The sequence below is a fragment of the Trichosurus vulpecula genome, chromosome 9 (genome assembly GCF_011100635.1).
Source record: "Trichosurus vulpecula isolate mTriVul1 chromosome 9, mTriVul1.pri, whole genome shotgun sequence".
NCBI classification, from domain to species: Eukaryota; Metazoa; Chordata; class Mammalia; order Diprotodontia; family Phalangeridae; genus Trichosurus; species Trichosurus vulpecula.
The window spans coordinates 137,551,320-137,572,659 of record NC_050581.1 but is presented as its reverse complement, the minus strand read 5'-3'; the positions used below and the strand labels follow the sequence as shown (position 1 = coordinate 137,572,659).

The 21,340-nt window shown below is 35.9% G+C and overlaps 1 pseudogene; it reads right to left on the bottom strand.

Annotated features, from left to right (window-relative positions):
- Positions 1 to 396: 396 nt before the first annotated feature.
- LOC118832259 lies at positions 397 to 1,162 on the bottom strand (annotated as a pseudogene).
- Between the last annotated feature and the right edge of the window lie 20,178 nt (positions 1,163 to 21,340).

Here is a 21,340-nt window from a genome sequence, read left to right as displayed (position 1 = left end):
AAAATGCTAACACAAGTACCCTAAAGTATGATAAACCTCTCCTTTAGACTCTAACTTTGTGTAGGAGTCTAATGGTGTTTCAATGTAATATTCATTTCAAAATGTAATCTTGCAACTTCTGGTATGGAAACAGTAGAGTAATGCTGGAAAAGCCCATTAGTGTCTAAAGAACTTAAAAGCTTTGACTAGTAAAATGCACAAAAAAATCACTTTTACCTTTAAAAAGTTTGAAAACTGTTTAAAAAATTTTAACAGGGCAGGAACTTAAATTCTGATACCAAATGTAAAAAAAAGTCAGATTTGGTGGTTTTTAGTGACAATGGAGAATTTTCAGGGGGAGGAATGGGGAAGAGTAGGATGATCAAAATGGATTCTCTGGTTGACTTTGATGTCTTCTCAATGGTTGTCATCTTCCATATCCTGCAGCACATTTTTGTTATTTTCTCTACGATCACCCTGCATATCTAAAGTCCATAATGTCAAATTATCACACAACAACTCTATGATAAATTAAGTCTCTACAACTTTCTTCACTCAGCATAACTAGTTCTGCAATTGCATCACAAAAAGCTGCTTTTGATAACCTGCAGACATGTACAGGGGAATTAACAACTTTGTAGGAGAATATGGAAATGTTGAGAGCAATACTTATGTGGATGGGGTGCATTGGGGGAAGTTCTGTCCTTGAGATATCACTAGCAGCTTTATAAGCCACCAGGCTATTCTCCACACTCTCTTTCTGGTCATTTCCTGTGGCAAATTCAATGAGATACCTGTGCTAAGGCCCTTTCATTTTATAACAGAAAACCTTGGACTTGCCAGTGTTTGCACCTGGAATGAGAGGTTTGTCTAGTGCATCCCAAATGTCACAAAAGATTAATTTTAATTCAGCTACAACCATTTGCCACTATTCCCAAATAATGTTTGTCTTCTCCTCCCTTGTTTTTTTTTTTCTTTTTGTTCCTTGCTGCTAATTATTCTCCAGGATACTTTTCTGTCTACAATCACATTTTTATATGCAACTAACAGCAGGTTTCTTTCTTCAGCTGTCAACTCCAACATCCATTTCTTCTACTTTTTTCATTGATTCCACCACATCATTGTACAGCTTTGCCTGCTCAGCCAGTTTTGCTTGGTACACCAGATCCTCCCAATTGTCCATGGTAGCAGTGGCTCTTTTCTCAGTGTCCAGGCAGCCCACAGATTCTTGATAGAGGTTTCAACCAATGAACTGGGGCCCTTAGGGTTTTTTTTAAACTTGATAGTTAGGTTGTTAATCTACTATCCCTAATTTTGCTTTATAACAGGTTCACCTCCATTTTTTCTCACACCTCTCTTTTATAATGTATGTTAAATGATGATTCATTATTGTTAGCATATTATAAATTGTTTATATTTCTATTTATCTTTTCCTCTAACTTTCTAATCTTCTTACAATTTACTCCTTTTCTTACACTCCATCGTTCAGTGATGCTGGCCTCTTTGCTGTTCCTCCCACAAAACACTCTGATATCCAGACACTAGTGTTTTCACTGAATGTCCTCCACATCTTCATCACCCAGATTCCCTGGATTCCTTCAGTTCTTAGCTAAAGTTCTACCTTTTTCAATAGACCTTTCCTAGTACTTAATCTTATTGGCTTCAAGCTGAGATTAGTAGTGATATTTAATTATACATATGAACATCATTATAAATTTATCATATATCATAATCATATAACATATGTATGTGGTTGTTGCATGTTGTTTCTTCAATTATTTGTATTACTAGGGCTTAGCACAGTTCCTAACACTTGTTAGGTATTTAACAAATTAATTTATTGATTGGTTAATAAATAATAGATGACTGACTGACTCTGGGTTCACTTTAATTTCAATTCTTCTGAAATTGTACTTTTCTCTGATTTGTAGTTATAGGATTCATCAAAAGAATAGTGGTATTTAAAAAATAAAGTCCAATTCTATGGCAGTGAAGAGCTTTGGATAATTTAAAATTACATCAATTCTAGTATGGACTTTTTCCCCCTACATATGTTTGGTCAGTTTCAGGCGATATTTCTAACTTCACCTTCTAAGTGCTATTTATACTCCTCATTTAGCACAAAGTGTACTGACATAGTAGACTCCAAATTTGGTGGTTCATTGCCAACAATAATTAGAATGAGTTTCCATGGAAACATCAGGTAATCTATTTCATTTCATACCTTTTTGTCCTCCTTCCAGTTTCATTTAAAAATGCTTTTTTTTTGGATGACCTGACTCAAGTGTATTTCATGCCAACATCTTGGAAAATTGGTTTCCTCTCAAATGATTTTTGCTATTTGGCAAAGTAATGATGTTCAAAATTTTCTACCATCAACATCCATAAAGTTTTTAAAAAGAGCTTTCACACAAAGCCAGTTTTTCTTCTGATCACCCTATTTCTACAGTTGGCAAGAAAACCAGTTTTTCTTGCCTGAACTACTTCTGAGATCTTTTGCCCTCCTTGTTGTGATGAGTGTTTTGCAATAGTAAAATTTATCTGTGATATGTGGTAGAGTTAGCATCTTTATGTTTGTCAATTCCTCATTATTGGTGATGATGTTGATGCTTTTAGTTGGCATACAGAAGATGTTGTACTATTCTAACCACAATTATCCCAATCCTTTTACCAGTTCCAAAAGAATTATTTTGATCCAGTCAGGTGATACTGGACAGAACATCAAATATTAAAGAAAAATATGTAGCTAATGCCTTATCCTGGGAATGTTTTTATCTGAAGTCCATTAAAAAAGGAAAAAAATAAGATAGAGATGATGATGATGAGAAAAATGAAAGAAGGAGGAAGAAGAGAGGAGGAGTATGAAAAATAGGAGGAGCAGAAGGAAGATGAGGAGGAGAAAGAAAAATAGGAAAGGGAGGAAGAGGAGGAGGAGGAAAAGAAAAAGGAAGAAGAGAATAATAGAATAATGATAATTTTTCAGGTGGTATTATTATTGAGGTTATTAGAGGATTAGCTTTCTTTCTAATACTTTGATTCAACAGTTATTTTTACTACTTATGTAATAGTCTAGAGAATACTATCTATACAAATATAATAGCAGCGCAGTAAGTATCCCAGGATGCTTTCTATCAGAGTTCCATTAATCCAGGTGAAAACTCCATAGGTAATGATAATGATGATTACGGTGATGGTGGTGGTGGTGGTGGTGGCGGTGGTGGTGACACCTCCTTGAATGTTCTAATGGGTTCCTTATAAATATACAAAATTTCAGCTATGGAACTGAAGATTCCCAATTGCTACATCCAGGGTTTGAGCCTCTGCTGGTTAGAATGCTATCTTCCATAGATTACATTGTGGTATATGATTGTGATAGAACACTATTATTCTATAAGAAATGAGAAGCAGAATGATTTCAGAAAAACCTGGAATGACTTATATGAATTCATCCAAAGTGAGCAGGACCAGGGGAACATTGTAGACAGTAGCAGCAATATTGTAATGATGATAAACTATGAAAGACCTGGCTACTCTGGTCAAGACAATGATCCAGGATAATTCCAAAGGACCCATGATGAAAAAGCTATCCATCACCAGAGAGAAAGAACTTATAAAATATGAATGCAGATTGAAGCATACTTTTTTAAAGCCTTCCTTATTTTTTTGTTTTACTAGTTTTTGTGTTTTCTTTTGCAACATGAGTAACATAGAAATACGTTTTTCATGACTTTAGGTGTGTAATTGATACCATATTGCTTACCTCCTAAAGGAGGGGGGAGAAGTCAGAATAAAAGAGATGTGGGAGAGAATTTGGAATTGAAAATAAAATAAAATGAATGTTAAATATTTCATATGCAATTGGGAAATATCTAACAATAAATAAAATATATTTTAAAATTTATTCAGAGCTAGACAGAACAATGGAGGTCTGTAGTCTAACCCTAACATTTTATAGATAAGGATACAAAGAGATAAAAGAGTTAAAGTGACATATACAAAATCACATAGGAAAAAATGGCATAGCCATGGAAGGTGATGTGGTTCTTTCTTGATAATAAATCCAGATATTACATTTTAAGTCAGGCTATTTAATTTCCAAGAGGAAGCTCATTCCATTGTACTGAATAAATTGACTCTTGGTCATACAGTTTTCTAACAAAGATTTTTTTATTGTTTTCTTTTTCATCTAAACTTGCATGCTTTTGACATACCAGTCTTATTGGATAATAACTCTAAGTTAGTGTTTTTTTCTACTGAATTATATATTTTTTTGTAGTCAACAAATAAGAAGAGTATAGTTTTCTATTATCTACAAATTTCAGTTAATCATGTGATTATATAGATTGGTCAGCTCTGAAATACTTTGTGTGATAGCCTCACTGTTTCCTTCCCATTCCTTCATCAAGGATGACTTCAAAAACATTTTTATGATAATATGATATATGATAAAATACACAAATGTTTTTTGACATCTCTCAACTACAGAAATAGTTCTTAATTTGGAAGCTTTGGCTGCTTATTCTTTCATTCTCATGTATATTTAAAGATGTATTAAGTATAAAGATCTGAGATGACTTCCAAAATGTACATAAAGAGTAAAAATATAATCCTTCATCTTCAATATTTTAATATGTAGTAGAGTACACAGAACATACACATCAACATATTTCATAAAAAACAGAATGTAGTAAAAATCAAAACTGAAGTGTAGACAAGGTTCTCTGATTTTTGAGGTGGGGGGAGATCATGACCACAGGGTAGAAAGGGTAATGTCTCCATGGAGGGGTTAGATTTTAACTTAACCTTGAAAGATGTGTAGCAGTTTGATAAACAATGTATTGGCATAGAGGTCTCCAGACAGAGAACTTACAATCAGAAGCCTAACATAGGAAACTAAGGCATGTTCAAGAGAAGAAAACAAGTAGACCGTTTGGCTTAAGCATAAGGTTTATGCTGAATGATATAGTATTCTAAATATAAATTAGGGTCAGATTTTTTTTAATGCAATGCAAGGTATCGTAGCAATGCGAAATCCTACAAAGCTATTGTTGTTTTAGGAGGGACTGCAATAGAGTGATATGGACCCATTTATGCTTTAATATATTTAGTCTATAAATGATACATATGATGAATATGGGATACTACAGATGAGATATAATGAGTTTGAACTATGACAGTGGTAGAGCAAGTGAAAAAGATGGGATAATTGTTATCGACATTGCATACAGCTGATAGGATTGAAAAATGACAAGATGTTGCTTGGGAAAGGAGAAAAAAAGAATTATGACTGATGTTTTAAAATAGATTAAGGAAATAATTCTGATGCCTCTCAGAGATAGACAGGCTTGTGGGGGAGGAGTGATGGTTTGAGGGCAAAATAAGATTGAGTTTATAAAAACTGAGTTTGAGTACCAGGATAACAGTGAAGTGGTGATATCCCTCAGGGAATTGGACATATGGGGATGCATGAGAGGTTATGATTGAAGGTAGAAAGTTGAGAGCCATCAGTATAGTGTAGACTTCCTTGAAGACACAGAAATTAATTAATCAAAGAGCATTTATTAAGCATTCATTCTGTGAAAGTCACAATGCTGAGTTCTGAGGCTACAGATACAAAGAAAAAAAGAAACAGCAATTATTTTCAGTTAATGTATTTTATTAGGGGAAGATGAGTATATACGTAAGGGTTATATGGGTTGTTAATGTAAGTTGTGTCCACATTTCTACCTGTGACTCATAGGGACACATCAAACACTTTTGCCTATTCTTCTCAGAAGGAGACTTATTCCTTCCAGGAAGATTGGTGCAAGAGACTGGTACTATGCTCTCTTCGCAGGAAGGGTACTGGGCTAAAATTATATCTATCTTCCCCCACACCCCCGAAATATTGTTAGACAGGGGAAATTTTCAGGTTCAAGTTGCATTCTTTATTTCTATCCCTTCATAAAAAAAGATTGCTTCAAACCATATATCCAGGGTTTGAGTCCATTCAAACCAAATGCCATTTATACAGAGACCACATATAACAAATAAAATGATTTATCCTTGTTAATAACAAATAGAAATCAGGGAAGGAGAAGTGAGGGTGAGGAAAGAGTACATTCCAAGTATGGGATACCAAAAAAAAAAAAAACTGAAGGCAAGTCTCAGCTCTCAAGGAACTTGTAGTTTAGTGGAAGAGAAATCACATAACAACATCGCACAAACAAGATATACAAGATATATACAGGATAAATTGGTTATAATAAGCAGAAAGAATTCCTTAGCATTAAGGGGAATTTACAAAGGCTTGTTGTAGAAGATAGAATTTTAGCTGGGGCTTAAAGGAAGTGATGGAATCTTGCATGCAGAGATGAGAAGGGAAAGAATTCCAGGCATGGAGGAGAACCATTGAAAATGCGCAGAGTTGGGAGATGGAACATCTTGTTGGAGGTATAGCAAGATGGTGTGTCACTAGACTATAGATTACATAGTAAGGTATAAGAAGTTCAGAAAGGCAAGAGGGAGCTAGATTTCAAAAGGTTTTGAATGCCAGAGAGAAGATCAAAAAGTAACTGGAATAGAATGAATCAGGCATTATATTTTAGAGTTATCATTCACAAATCTGAGTCTCCAGTTTGTTTTTTTTTTTTGCTTCTTTGTTTTGTCAGCTGAAAAACAATATTTTATTATTTTGATGAAAGCTTTGACTTTTTTTGAAGTTAAGATGAAGACCAGAAGTGGTGGGCAGCATTAAAGAAATAGTTGTCCACCAGAGATTCATGTGAAAGGAAAATCTGAGGGTATTTACTGGGCAGCAACACTGTTGTTCCTTTGACCTAGCAATACCACTCCTCGGGCTGTATCTCAAAGAGATCATACAAGGGGGAAAAGGACCCATATGTACAAAAATATTTATAGCAGCTCTTTTGTGGTGGGAAAGAATTGGGAATCAAATGGATGACCATCAATTGAGGAATGGCTAAATGAATTATGGTATATGAATGTAATGCAATACTATTATGTTATAAGAAATGAGGAGCAGATGGACTTCATAAGAACATGGAGAGTCTTGAATAAGCTGATGATCAGTGAAGGAGAACATTGTACACAACCACAACACATTGCTTCTGTGATGACTAACTTTGATAGATTTGGCTCTTCTCAACAATGAAAGGTTCTAAGACAGCTCCAAAAGACTCATGAGGGAAAGGCTATCCACATACAGAGAAAGAATTTTGGAACCTGAATGCAGATTGAAGCAAACTATTTGCTCTCTCTTTTTTTTAAAGTTTATTTTATTTTTGGTTTTGTTACATCTTTCTCATGGTTCATTTCATTTGTTATAATTCTTCTTTACAATTTAATTATTGGAAAACAAGTTTAATTTGACGGTATATGTAGAACCTATAACAGATTACATGTTGTCTTGGGAGGGAAGGGGGGAGGAGAGGAAGGGAGAGAAAATTTGGAGCTCAAAAATTTGTGGAACTGAGTGTTGTAAACTAAAAAAAATAATTAATAAAAAATGTTGTTGTTAACTACCACTTACTAAGAAAACATAATAAGACTGCTACCAGGAAGAAAGAGCTTGAAGTCTTGGACATAAGCCAGGCTATAGCAATGAATCATAACAATACTAACAAAGAGGATTTAAATAGAGCTTTGAGGTTTGCAAAGAACTTTACATTTGCTTCATTTGATGTTCACAACATAAGGATAGAGATGCTATTATTTTGTAGATGAGGAAGTTGAGGTTGAGGAAAAAAAACACTTAGGATGCTCTTGTTTTAAGCTGGGTATGAGATTCTGAAGGTTTGAGGTAGCTCAGCCCCAGATTGCCCGGAAAGCTTTTCTTCCTCCACTTCCGTTCTCCCATTCTCATAATGTTTTCATTCCTGTGGCCTTTCACTCATATTAGGGAGATCCTACCCGAAACCTGTATTTGAGGAAATACCTGTGCCAGACACATTCACTTCTAAACCTGACTCTGAAATGTTCTCTCTCTCTCTCTCTCTCTCTCTCTCTCTCTCTCTCTCTCTCTCTCTCTCTCTCTCTTTCTCTCTGTCTCTCTTTGTCTGTCTCTGTCTGTCTGTCTGTCTGTTTCTCTCTCTCCTCTGTGTGTGTGTATCTGTGTCTTTGTGTAGGATCTTCTTCAATTAGGATGCAAATTCCCTGAGGGCAGGAACTGTGGCTCTCTTTGCTTTAGTTTGTATCCTCTTGGCTTAACAGAATGACTATCACATAGTAAATATTTAACAAATACTTTATGTAATGTAATGAAAACTAAGACACCTGTGGAGGGACTTTAAATATACCTGCTGAAAATATATTCCCTAACTTTTTGAAAGACACTCCCAACCCCCAACCCCCAACCCCCAACCCCTACCTCATATCCCAAGGTAGTTTAAAATGTAAAGTTTTAATGCTAACAAAATCCCAAAGTTATTTCGTTTAGACCTAACAGGACACTAAAACACACAAAAAATTGATTTAGTCAATTTGATGACCAAGAAATAAACATAAAATTTTTTTGTCATATACATAGATTAGAAAATTTGGTGACTCATTTTTCCTCTTTTTAACTGATTTGAAGCCATTATACATTCTATGACATCATGGTTTTCTGGATATTTATTGACCCTTCCCTGGAATGCATTCTTCATTTGATAAACTCCTGATAACATTTTCTAGAATGTTGTCAGGAAGCTTTTTTTCCTGTCCTTGGTCAGTTGCCAAGAGAGGATATCTAAATGCTAAGAACTCAACACATTTCAAAGAATAGAGAGATGACCCATAGGGCAATAGTAGCTGCTAATGATGCAGCAGATGGCTGTGGAGTGTTTGATTTTCAAGTTGGAAGCAAAAACCAAAAAGAAAAAAATATGTCAAAAGCTCTGAAATCATCAGAGTACATATGCCAGGCATGAAAAATAGTCCTGATCTGTTTTCTTTCCATTCCTCTGTTGGCTGCTACATATCAAATTAAAACCCTCACTGCATCATTATACACAATAGCCAGCAATAACATATATCCTCTTTTGAGTAAAGATCATTTCTGAATTTGAACTTTGAAATATAGACATACCATCCAATCAGAGACTCTTCTTGTTCCCCAGCTTTGCCAATTTATTATTGTGTGATTTTGAGATTTTTTTGTTCATTTGCAAAATTAAATAGAGTTAATCAGGGTCCTAGGGCTTTGTGTTCTTCACAAGGGTATGAGGAAGATAGGGAGCCTTCATTATCTATGGTCTTATACATAATACAGTGCGAGGTCTCAAGTCCATCCAGTTACTACAGTGTTTTTTTTGTTGTTGTTGTTGTTCTCCCATAAGATGGCCATGACCACAGGGTATTAAAAATCTCTTCACATATAGTATGTTTGCCATCATTTCCATTTCTTCTCAGGGTTCCTCTTTTTCAGGTGTCTCTGGGGAAGAATGTAGTTTCTTTCCTTCATCTTCTTTCTATCCAAAGAACACATAACTCCTAGGTTTCTGTTTGAATAGTATTTAACAGCAGATGCAAACATTAAATAGTTACAAAGAGCTATAGGATTGAGATTATATATACATGTATTGAAAATGAGACACCAGTAAATAAATAGCTATAGCCATGTGAAGTATGTAAAACCTTTTTCTCATAATAGCACTCTAAGAATACACAATTCCACCCATTTTAATAATAAAAGCTGTCCTGTATATAGGACTTTAATGTTTGCAAAACACTTTGCAAATATTATCTCAGTAGTTCCTCACAACTCCAAGAGGTAAGGAAGTCACTGAGACCCTGACGTACTTCATCATCACATTGCTAGTAGGTATCTGAGGACTGATTTGAGCCCAGGGCTTCTGACTTCCAAGATCAATATTCTTTCCACTGCACCAAATTGTCATTTCCTGGCCTTAACTCTTAATTAAGTATACAAGGCACTTTGCCTCATTGGGGTCAGTTTTCACCACCTATATTATGGTGCCTGGAACATAGTAGGAGTTAATAAATGTTTATTGATCAATTAAATCACATATAAAATCCTTTCCATTTAATAATCCAATGGTCTTGTCTGACCTTCTTCTCCCCTCCCCTCCTCTATTCTTCGAGCATGGACCAAAGGCCCCTTTTATTTTCAAAGTGATTAGTTTTGTAATTCTCTTTCATTTTACCTTGAAGCAGAAGAAAAATCCAGATCTTTATTATCAGCCTTCAGTCTCATAGGTGGCATTTCAGAGCCAGTAATGAGACAATAAACATAATTGCAGCTATCCAGGGCCTAGAACAATGCATTTACATCTAAAAGGGCCTACTGTACTCACAGTTTCCATATTTCAGGTTCCCTGACTCAAGAGAGGATTATCTTGGGTTATTTTATTTCATTTTTTCAACTTTGTATAAGATTTTATTTTCCCCAATTACATGTTAAAACCATTTTAACATTGTTTTTAAAATTTTGAGATTCAAATTCTATCCCTCCCTCTCCAACCCTTCCCTGAGACCGTAAGCAATCTGATATAGGTCATGTATGTGAAAGCACTTAATTTTTTCATATTAGTCATTTTGTGCAAGCAGACATGAATAAGAAAGAAAGGAAGGGAGGAAGGAAGAAAAAGGAAAGAAAGAAAGAGAAAGAAAAGAAAGAAAGAGGCAAAATAGCATGTTTCAGTCTCTATTCAGTTGATATCAATTCCCTCTCTGGAAACAAATAGCATGTTTCATCATGAGTATTTTGGAATTGTCTTGGATCATTGTATTGCTGAGAATAGCTAAGTCAGTCACAATTCTTCATTAACCAATATTGCTGTTACTCTGTACAGTGTTCTCCTAGTTCTGTTCACTTCACTTTGCATTAGTTTATATAAGTATTCCCAAGTTTTTCTAAAATCATCTTGCTTGTCATTTTTTATAGCACAATAATATTCAATTACAATCATATACCACTGCTTGTTCAGCCACTCACCAGTTGATGAACATCCCTTTGTTTCCAATTCTTAGCTACCACAAAAAGAACTGCTATAAATACTTGTGTAAAGTAAGTCCTTTTCCTCTTTTTTATCTTTGGGATATAGACCTAGCCCTGGTATTGCTGGATCGAATGGTGTGAACAGTTTTATAGCCCTTTGGGGATAGTTCCATATCACTCTCCAGAATGGTTATATCAATTCACAACTTCACCAACAGTCCATGATTTATCCCAGTTTTCTCACATCCACTACAACATTTATTGTTTTCCTTTTTTTGTCATATTAACCAATTTGCTAGGTGTGAAGTGGTACCTCACAGTTGTTTTAATTTGCATTCTTCTAATCAATAGTGATTTAGAAGATTTTTCCATATGACTTAGATAACTTTGATCTCTTTGTCTGAAAACTACCTGTTCATATCCTTTGACCATTTATCAATTGGGGGCTAACTTGTGTTTTTATAAATTTGACTTGGTTCTCTGCATATTTGAGAAATGAAGGCTTTATGAGAAATGCTTGTTGCAAATAACTCCCCCATCCCAGTTCTCTGCTTTCCTTATAATTTTGGTTGCATTGGTTTTCTTTATGTATAAACATTTTTTAAAATTACATATAATCAAAATCACCTACTGCACATTTTTAATGCTGTCTCTATTTTTTTGATCCTAAATTCTCCCCTTATCCATAGATCTGACAAAAAAATTCCATGCTCTCCTAATCTGCTTTGGTATTACACTTTATTTGTGAATCATTTCATATATTCCTTGGAGGTTTGGATGTAGGAGCTTTGACTTTGTTGTCTTCTTCTGGTTATATGTTTTGATCTTCTTTGTTACAAAAGTAAGATTCTATAGTCTGATTTTTTAATGTTGTTTGCTCATTTTCCCAGTCAATTACTTGAATTTTGAGCTCTTTGTCAAGGTAGGACTCTGCCTCCAGAATGGAGAGTGCTCTATCCCAATTTTGAGGGGTTTTGTGCAGCTGTTTTCAGAAATACTTCTAGGTACCTGCAAATTTTCAGTTTTTCTAAGGTGGTATGTATGAACAAAGGAGAGGTGTTTACTTCTCTCCTGGCCTGTGCACTGGTCTGTGAATGACCACAACAAGCACTCTTTTTTGCCTTGGAACTGTGAGGAGGATTCCCTCTCCACAGCAGCCACAAGCTCTGCCAGGCCAGTGCTCCTCCTCACCCCAGGACTGCCACCCAGGACCCAGATCCAAGCAGGGCAAAACAAGAGAATCCTGCCCTGCACTTCTCTCACCCAGGTCCAACAGAATTTCCCCACTGACCTTCTACTTTGTCTTTGGTGTTTGTGGGCTGAAAAGTCTGGAAACCACCATAGCTGCCAGTGATTCAGTCCCCTGAGTCCTGCCCTGCCTTGTCTGTGCTGGCACTGAATGGTGCTCTGCTCCCAGTATGATACATTGGACCCTTCCTATCTGCCTTCCAGATCATCCTGGGGTGGAGATTCATTTTGCTCTGTAATTTTGTGGGTTTTGTAGCTTCATAATTTCTTCAGAGTTATTTTCTACAGACATTTGCAGGGGTTTGGGGGAAAGCTGAGTCAGGTCCCTGCTATTACTCTGCCATGCCATCTTGTTTTATTTTATTTTTTTTTTAAATAAATTTCTTTATTTATTTTTAGTTTACCATGCACGGTTCTACATAGTTTTGAGTTCCAGTTTTTCTCCCCTCCTTCCCCCCTCCCTCCCCAAGACGGCATGAAGTCTCATATAACTGTCATGTATAACTTCACATTGAATTAATTTATGCACTAGTAAAGTCGTGGAGAAGAATTTTGACCAATGGAATGAATCATGAGAAAGAAGAAACAGAACCAAAAAAAAACCCCAAAAACAAAAACAAAAGAGAAGCGGAAAAGGCGAGCATGTAGTGTGCCTCAGTCTGTATTCAAACTTCGCAGTTCTTTGTCTCGATGAAGATAGCATTCTCCATCGTGAGTCCCCTGGAGTTGTCCTTGCCCCTTAGGTTGCTGAGAAAAGCGCAGTTTGTCAGGGTTGGTCCTCACGGAATCCATATATCTGTGGCTGTGCACAATGTTCTCCTGGCTCTGCTCCGCTCACTCAGCATTATGTCGTGTAGGTTTTTCCAGGTTGTTATGAAGTCTGCATCATCCCCATTTCTTATGGCACAATAGTATTCCATTACCTTCATGTACCACAGTTTGTTCAGCCATTCCCCAATTGATGGGCATCCCTTTGATTTCCAATTCTTGGCTACCACAAAGAGAGCCGCTATAAATATTCTTGTACATATGGGTCCTTTTCCCGCTTGCGTGATTTCTTTGGGATACAACCCTAGAAGTGGAATTGCTGGGTCAAAGGGTATGAACATTTCTATAGCCCTTTGGGCGTAGTTCCAAACCGCCCTCCAAAATGGCTGGATAAGCTCACAACTCCACCAGCAATGCAACAATGTTCCAATTTCCCCACATCCTTTCCAGCATTTATCATTCTCCTGATTTGTTATTTTAGCCAATCTGACAGGAGAGATGTGGTATCTAAGATTTGTTTTGATTTACATTTCTCTAATCAGCAGCGATCCAGAGCATTTTCCCATATGCCTGTAGATAGCTTTAATTTCTTCCTCTGAAAACTGCCTGTTCATATCCTTTGACCATTTCTCAATTGGGAAATGGCTTGTATTCCTATATATTTGGCTCAGCTCCCTGTATATTTTAGAGATGAGGCCTTTATCAGAGATACTAGTTGCAAAGATTTTCTCCCAATTTTCTGCTTCCCTCCTAATTCTTGTTGCATTGGCTTTTTTTGTACAAAAACATTTCAATTTGACATAATCAAAATTATCCATTTTGCATTTTGTAATGCTCTCTATCTCTTGTTGGGTCATGAATTCTTTACTTTTCCACAAATCTGATAAGTAAACTATTCCTTGCTTTCCCAAATTACTTAGAGTATCAACTTTTACTCCTAAATCATGAACCCATTTTGACTTTATTTTGGTATATGGTGTAAGATATTGGTCTATGCCCAGTTTTTGCCCTACCATTTTCCAATTTTCCCAACAGTTTTTGTGAAATAGTGAATTATTAGCTCAGAAACTTGCCTCTTTGGGTTTATCGAAGAGTAGATTGCTAAACTTGTTGATTTCACCTATTTGTGTACCTATCCTATTCCACTGATCCACACCCCTGTTTCTTAACCAGTACCAGGCAGTTTTGATGACTGCTGCTGTGTAGTACAGTTTAATATCTGGTGTGGCTAAGCCACCATCTCTAGCATGTCTTTTCATTGATATCCTAGATACTCTAGACCTCTTGTTTTTCCAAATGAATTTTGTTATTATTTTGTCCAGCTCAGTAAAAAAATTTTTTGGTAGTTCGATTGGTATGGCACTGAATAGATAGATTAATTTAGGTAGAATTGTCATTTTTATTATATTAGCTCGGCCTAACCATGAGCAACTGATATTTCTCCATTTATTTAGATCTGATTTTATTCGCGTGAAAAGTGTTTCATAGTTATGTTCATATAGGCCCTGGGTTTGTCTTGGCAAATAGACTCCCAAATATTTTATAGTGCCTTCAGTAACTTTGAATGGAATTTCTCTTTCTATCTCTTGCTGTTGGGCTTTGTCAGTAATGTATAGGAATGCTGAGGATTTATGTGGGTTTATTTTATATCCTGCAACTTTGCTAAAGTTGTTTATTATTTCAAGTAGTTTTTTACTTGATTCTCTAGGATTCTCTAGATAAATCATCATATCATCTGCAAAAAGTGATAATTTAGTTTCTTCTTTTCCTATTCTAATTCCTTCAATTTCTTTTTCTTCTCTTATTGCTACAGCTAATGCTTCCAGTACCAAATTGAATAATAGGGGTGATAGTGGACATCCTTGTTTCACCCCTGATCTTATTGGGAATGCATCTAGTTTATCCCCATTACAAATAATGCTTGTTGATGGTTTTAGGTAGATGCTATTTATAATTTTAAGGAAGGTTCCACTTATTCCTATGCTTTCTAGTGTTTTTAATAGGAATGGGTGTTGTACTTTGTCAAAGGCTTTTTCTGCGTCTATTGAGATGATCATATGATTTCTGCTAGTTTTGTTGTTGATATGGTCAATTATGCTAATAGTTTTCCTAATATTGAACCATCCTTGCATTCCTGGAATAAATCCTACCTGGTCATAGTGTATTATTCTCGTAATGAGTTGCTGCAATCTTTTTGCTAATATTTTATTTAAAATTTTTGCATCAATATTCATTAGAGAAATTGGTCTATAATTTTCTTTCTCTGTTTTCACTCTACCTGGTTTGGGTATTAGTACCATATTTGTGTCATAAAAAGAATTTGGTAGGACTCCTTCTTCACCTATTTTCCCAAATAGTCTACAAAGTATTGGAATTAGTTGTTCTTTAAATGTTTGATAGAATTCACATGTAAAACCATCTGGCCCTGGAGATTTTTTCCTAGGGAGTTCGTAGATGGCCTGCTCAATTTCTTTTTCTGATATGGGTTCATTAAGAAATTTCACTTCCTTCTCTGTTAGTCTGGGCAGTTTATGTTTTTGTAGATATTCATCCATATCTCTAATGTTGTCAAATTTATGGGCATACAGTTGGGCAAAATAATTCCTAATTATTGTTTTGATTTCCTCTTCATTAGAGGTGACCTCACCCTTTTCATTTTTTATACTGGTAATTTGATTTTCTTCTTTCTTTTTTTTAATCAAATTGGCCAAAGGTTTGTCAATTTTATTGTTTTTTTCATAAAACCAGCTCTATCTTTTATTTATTAATTCAATAGTTTTCTTGGTTTCAATTTTATTAATCTCTCCTTTGATTTTCAGTATTTCTAATTTGGTATTTAATTGGGGGTTTTCAATTTGCTCTTTTTCTAGCTTTTTCAGCTGTATGCCCAGATCATTGATCTCCTCTTTCCCTATTTTATTCATGTAGGCATTTAGAGATATAAAACTTCCCCTAAGAACTGCTTTTGCTGCATCCCATAAGTTTTGGTATGTTGTTTCATTATTGTCATTCTCTTGAATGAAATTATTAATTGTTTCTCTGATTTGTTCTTTGGCCCACTCACTCTTTAGAATTAAATTATTTAGTTTCCAATTAGTTTTTAGCTTGTTTTTCCATGGTACTTTATTAAAAATGATTCTTATTGCATCATGATCTGAAAAGGATGCATTGACTACTTCTGCTTTTCTGCACTGGATTGTGAGGTTTTTATGACCTAGTACATAGTCAATTTTTGAGTATGTGCCATGTACTTTTGAGAAGAAAGTATATTCCTTTTTATCCCCATTCAGTTTTCTCCAGAGGTCTATCATATGTGCCTTTTCTAAAATTCTGTTTACCTCCTTAATTTTTCTTATTTATTTTGAGGTTAGATTTATCAAGTTCAGAGAGGGGGAGGTTGAGGTCTCCCAATATTATAGTTTTGCTGTCTATTTCTTCCTGTAACTCCCTTAACCTCTCCTCTAAGAAATTGTATGCCTTACCACTTGGTGCATATATGTTAAGCAATGATATTGCTTCATTGTTTATGGTGCCTTTTAGCAGGATATAATGTCCTTCCTTATCTCTTTTAATTAGATCTATCTTTACTTTTGCTTTGTCTGAGATTAGGATTGCTACACCTGCTTTTTTTACTTTAGCTGAGGCACAATATATTTTACTCCAGCCTTTTACCTTTACCCTATGTGTATCCCCCGGTTTCAAACATGTTTCTTGTAAACAGCATATTGTAGGATTATGGTTTTTAATCCATTCTGCTATCTGCTTCTGTTTTGTGAGAATGTTCATCCCCTGCACGTTCAGGGTTATGATTTCTATCTGTGTCTTTTTCTCCATCCTAATTCCCCCTGTTTATGCTTTTATTTCTCCCTTTCCCCTTCTCCTCCTCAACAAAGTTTTGCTTTTGACCGCCGCTTTCCTCAGTTTACCCTCCCTCTTTATTCCCCTCCCTTATCTAACCGTTACCCACTTGCTACTTCTCCTCTTCCTTCTGCCCTCCCCCCTCCCTTTTTCCCCCCTTTCCCTCCCACTTCCTGTATGACAAGTTAGATTTCTAAACTTATCAGAGTATGTTATTCCCTTCTTGAACTAGATCAGATGACAGTAAAGCTCAAATACTGCTCTTCTCCCTCCCTTCTTTCCCTCTAGTATAATATGTTTTTTTGCCACTTCCTTTGGTGTAATTTACCCTTTTCTACTACCTCTTTATCACTTCCCTCATAGCCCTCCCTTTATATCTCTTATTTATATTTTATATCTTTACATCGGTTAATTTATACAGGCATTCACAACCTATGTATATCCCTTTCATTTGTCATAATAGTTGTACCATTCACAAGAATGACTTATATATGCATATATATATATATATATATATATATATATATATATATATATATACATAAAAAACATACATAAGATGATATAATCCCACTTAAAGATGTAAACAACCTAAGCTTATTGGTTAATGCGGTTTGTGAGGTTTTTCCCCCTGGTTACCTTTTTATGTCTCTCTTGAGTTTTGTATTTGGAGATCAAATTTTCCGTTGAGTTCTGGCCTTTTCATCAGGAAGGTCTGGAATTCCCTTATTTCATTGAATGTCCATCGCCTTGCCTGGAAAATTATGCTTAGTTTTGCTAGGTAATTGATCCTTGGTTGTAGTCCCAGCTCCTTTGCCCTTCGGAATATCATATTCCAATTTCTCCTGTCTTTTAATGTGGAAGCTGAGAGATCCTGCGTGATCCTGACTGTAGTTCCACGATATTTGAATTGCTTCTTTTTGGCTGCTTGCAGTATTTTCTCCTTCAGTTTATAGCTCTGAAATTTGGCTATAATATTTCTTGGTGTTTTCAGTTTGGGATCTCTTTCAGGGGGTGATCGGTGAATTCTTTCAATGACTATTTTGCCCTCTGGTTCTAGGACCTCTGGGCAGTTGTCTTTGATAATTTCTTCGAAGATGCTGTCAAGGATCCTTTTTTCATCGTGGATTTCCGGTAGACCAATAACTCTCAAATTGTCTCTCCTGGATCTATTTTCCAGGTCAGTTGTCTTGCCAATCAGATATTTCACATTTTTTTCTATTTTTTCATTCTTTACGTTTTGTTTTATTACTTCTTGATGCCTCATAGATTCATTAGCTTCCACTTGCTCAAGTCTAATTTTAAATGAGTTAGTGTTTACATTTTGCTTTTGAGCCTCCATTTTCAATTGGTTGATTTCACCTCTCAGGGTGTCATTTTCTCTCTTTAGATTCTGTATTTCCATAGCCATTTCACCAATCTTATTCTTTAGGGACTTTTCCATTTTTTCCATGTTTTCTTTTACCTCCCTAATTTGGTTTTTAAAATCCTCCTTTAGCTCTTCCAGCAGTGCTTTTTGGGCTGGAGACCAGTTCATATTAGCTTTTGAGGTATCTGTTGTATCTACCGTGTCAATGCCGTCCTCCTCCATGTCGATATTTTGATCCTGCCTGTCTCCATAAAAAGAATCTATTGTCCTCGGTTTTTTTGTATTCTTCTTCATATTTGTTGTTTTCCCTTTTCCTGGCGTTACAACGAATTTCTATCTTTGGGCTCTCTGTCCCAGCTTTCTTATTCTGGGGGTTGTGAGTCTAGAATTAAAACCTTCAGTTTCCTGAGGTGTGGGGGAGGGGTCTGGCTCCCTGGCATCTCACTCCCTGTGAGTGCTCTCCAGCACTTGCTTTACAGCAATGGTCTCAGCTGTTTGTTGTTTGAGCTGATGTCTGGCACTTCCCCTGGGGGAGCAAGGTTACGTCTGGGCTCCTGGCGTTGACTCCTTTCTAGTATTTGTCCTGTGAGGCCCCACTACTCTCTCCTCTGTTTCAGTTCTCTTTTTTTTTTTTCGCCCGAGGAATTCTCTGGGTGAGGGGGGGAGGGGTTAGAGCCGTTTACCTGGCCATTGAGTTTTCCGGAAGTTCAAGAAGCCGCGTTCCTGGGTTTTGCAGGCGTCAGGAGTGGGTGTTTTCACGGCTGGTGGCGTTGGGCTGCCTCTCATCGCTCCCACAGACTGCTGTCCTGTGTTGGGAGGCCTGGGGATCTCTGCCGGTTCTGGGCGCCCAGCTTTCTCCCAGCCCGTCTCACAGGTGGATTTCTCGGCCAGCCGCTTCCGTCTTGGTCTGGAGCAGCTCCGCACCGAGCACTCTCCGAGCCTGCAGGTTCGTTCCTCCGGCCTTTCAAACTCTCCCGGCTCGGAAATTTGCCCCATGCCGACTGCTCGCGGTTTCTGACTCTCTCAAATCTGCTCAAATTCACTTTTTTATAGGAATCTGACAGACCTTGTGAGAGAGCTCCGGTGAGACGCTGCCTTCATGCGGCCATCTTGGCTCCGCCCCCTCATGAGATCGCCATCTTGTTTTATTTGTAAATCATGTACACATTTTGGCTTTATCTTGGTAAAGGTGTGAGATGTTATTCTATACCTACTTTCTGCAATATTGTTTTCCAACTTTCCCAGAAGTTCTTGTCAAATAATGAGTTTTTATTCCAAAAGTTTGGATATTTGGATTTATCACATACTAGAATACTAAGGTCATTTACTATAATATAATGTGTACCTAATCTTTCCCACTAATCCACCATCCCATTTCTTAGGCAGTACCAGATTGTTTTGATAATTACCACTTTATGATACAATTTGAAATCGGGTACATGTAGAGCACTTTCCTTAACATTTTTTTTTCATTGATTCCCTTGATAATCCTTTACCTTTTGTTCTTCCAGATGAATTTTGTTATTATTTTTTCTAGCTATATAAAGTATTTTTTGGTATTTTGATTGGCATGAAAGAGAATAAATAGATTAATTTAGTAGAAGTGTCATTTCTAGTATATTAGCGTGGCCTACCCATGAGCAATTGAAATTTTTCCAATTGATTAGATTGGACTATTCATGTGAAAAGTGTTTCATAATTTTGTTCATATAGTTCCTTGGTTTATAATAGAAAGTAGGCTCCCAAGCATTTTATATTGTCTATGCTTATTTTAAAATGAAATTTCTCTATCTCTTTCTGCTGGACTTGGAAAAATGTTGAAATGCTATTGGTTGATAGGGATTTATTTTATATCCTTCAACATTGCTTAAGTTGTGAATTATTTTAAATGGTTTTTGAGTTGATTCTCTAGGATTATCTAAGTATGCCATCATATCATTTGAAAAGAGTGATAATTTTGTTTTCTCATTGCCTATTCTAATTCCTTCAATATCTTTTATCCTTTTCTAATTCTTCAGCTAATATTTATAGTACAGTATTGAATAATCGAGGTATAATGGGCATCCTTGCTTCACTCCTGATTTTATTAAAAAGGATTCTAGCTTATCCCCATTGTAGGTAGTGCTTAATGATGGTTTTAAATAATTATTGCTTATCATTTTAAGGAAAACTCCCTTTATTCCCATGCTTTCTAATTTTAGTTTTTTTTTTAATAGGCATAGGTGTTGTATTTTGTTGAAGGCTTTTTCTGCATCTATTGAGATAATTCTTGTGTTATTTTATCACAGAAATGGTGAAAAATATCATCACAGAATGAAGACTGAGATATCATTTAAATAAACTTTCTCATTTACCAGATGAAGGAAATTATACCCTATGAGTTTAAGAATCTTTCCCAAAGTTCCTTTGTGAGTTAAGAGCAGAGCTAGGACTAGTATCTACACACATCCTCTCTCTCCCTCCCTCTCTCTCTCTCTCTCTCTTGGACACACATACACACATACACACACACACACACTCACACACACACTCAAAAACACACATATGCATAATGTAGTATGTTCTCATCTCCTTCTTTCATCATGTAAGCATTATATCATTACAAGTACCTTTCTATCCCTTTACGTTTTTCTCCTTTCATAGATTTTTGTGCATTAAATTTGTATTTCAATAACTTCCCAAGCACTTTTCCCCCTAAAACACTTAGAAGTCATGAATAATTAAAAGACTCTTCTTCCTCACCTGTCCTATAGGATTATGTTCATTATCTAATAAAGTCTATATTTTAATACAAGCCACTTCACTTTGCTTTTTAGGACATCACATTTCAGCATTTCTATTCCTGTCTCATTGTTGGTGATTAGTCCTGGATGATTCTGATTGGAATTCCTGAGTTAATGATCTATCTCTTAACATCTCCATATTCAACCTGGGATATGGGGACATTGGGAAGCACATTTTGAGAAAGGTTAAACCTGGGGTATCTCTTTGAATTTGCCCTGAATTCTATCAATTTACATTTAAAATTTTAAATATAGATTCCATAAATTTTCACTTTGCAATTTTCTTTCACAATTGTGTAAATATGGTATCCAGGATTTTTCTTTGGCCATACATTTGTTAGAAGCCAGTGATTGTTATAATATTTCTTTAAGTTCTATCTTACAGCATATTTTATT